We start from the raw sequence: 1,653 nt of genomic DNA, 5'->3' as shown, positions 1-1,653 counted from the left end.
CAAGCAATTGCTGGATGGCTAGATAGATGGCCGGATGGCTGGTGGCAAAAGGGGGTTTAGAGCACAGAAGCAGCCTTAGCAGATTCACCTAAAGTGATTTTGCGTATCACTAGGCAGGTCTTTTCCAAGACACCGAGAACGCAAAAAAAAAAAAAAAAAAAAAAAAAAAAAAAAAAAAAAAAAAAAAAAAAAAAAAAAACCTTTACTCATAAAACAAAATGTATGGCAAGAATACAGTGAGTGTGGGTTACACGCATGCACGTAAACACAAGTAGGCACACGTAAAGAAGAACTTAACAAAGCAAGAAAGAAAGCCACTAACCAAAAGCACCCAAGCTTATTCTGAGGACCCTTGCAGGAACCCTAAGGACAAAAGGTCTTTCTTTGGCCACCGCGTCGCCAGGGGAGAGCGCGAACGCAGTCCCCCACTACCACAAATTATGCAGTCGAGTTTCCCACATTTGGGGAAATCGCAGGGGTCAGCACATCCGGAGTGCAATGGATGAGCCTCGCCCTGGGAAAACCACCTTCGTGATCATGGTATCTCCCCTGCCAGGTAAGTATGAATTGCTGGGCCCGCTGCGACATGCACCCTTGCGCGCGCCTCGCTCCTTACACACGGTCACTTCCTGCCCGCCGCCTCCGCATGGCGGCTCCCCACGCCACCCCGGCCGCGACCTCGCCGACCCGCAACACGCCCTCGGGCGCCTTTCCCTGGCCCCACGCGGGACGGTTGGGCCCGGGCCGTGGGGACCCGGCAGCCCCTGCGCGCCTGCTCATCTACATACGCCACGCCCCCTGACGTTACCTCCACCCCCACTCTGGGAGACTGGATGCCTGGAGGGCTGGATGGAGGGGTGGGCGGCGAGGAGTTGGGACTTGGACGGGGGACCCTGGAAGCCGGGTCTCCACCTCTGAGCGGTTTAGGGCCTCACTGGAGGGTGGGTGGGGCCGGGGGTTGATCCCCCGTTTCCCTGAGCGAAAAGGAAGTTTCAGTGTGTTTTGTTTTAGCCAGCTCATCCTCACTGCACAGATTATTATGACATTTCGCCTTCCTGAAAGTGTGTCCCGTAGGATTAATGAGGTTGAACCTTGCATAAAATTTAGTTTTTCAGACAACAGTTTTCCCCTAATCAGGTATTGTCTTTTTTTCTTTCTCAAGATTTTATTTGACAGACAGCAAGCACATTCAAGGAGAGGGTTAGGGGAAGAGGGAGAAGCAGGCCCCCCACTAAGCAGGGAGCCTGATGTGCGCCTGTATCCAGGAGTCCGGAATCATGACCCGAGGCCAAGGCAGACACTTAACCCACTGAGCCACCCAGGTGCCCCATTGTGTCTTTCCTGACCCCACTAGTAAATTTTCTAGCTGTCTCTACAGAAGCCTGTATTCAAGGTCAATTAATATGGTTCTCTAGCCTCCTACCTATATTCCTAATGCAAGGTAACCAACCCAAGATCTCATCAGTTTATACCAGCTCTTGGAGCATGCCCAGAGCCCCTTCTCCTTGTCCTAAGGTAACTTGATGTGAGGGGCTGAATTTTGCTTTTTTCTGGTGTTAAGTCTCCACTCAAAGTGAACATGAGAAGTATGTTACATATACACTTGAGCCACACACGTGCTCCATCTTTCCTCGTGATAGTCCTGTTTCTCTG

The 1,653-nt window shown here is 51.5% G+C and overlaps 1 non-coding gene across 1 annotated transcript; it reads right to left on the bottom strand.

Moving 5' to 3' along the window:
- Window positions 1-400: 400 nt before the first annotated feature.
- On the bottom strand, window positions 401-564 carry LOC121475054. The gene has a single exon (XR_005983606.1). It is a non-coding gene; the product is annotated as a U1 spliceosomal RNA (small nuclear RNA).
- Between the last annotated feature and the right edge of the window lie 1,089 nt (window positions 565-1,653).

This window comes from Vulpes lagopus, chromosome 1 (genome assembly GCF_018345385.1).
Source record: "Vulpes lagopus strain Blue_001 chromosome 1, ASM1834538v1, whole genome shotgun sequence".
Taxonomy (NCBI): domain Eukaryota; kingdom Metazoa; phylum Chordata; class Mammalia; order Carnivora; family Canidae; genus Vulpes; species Vulpes lagopus.
The sequence above is the reverse complement of the archived record's forward strand: the minus strand, read 5'-3'. Positions and strand labels throughout refer to the sequence as shown.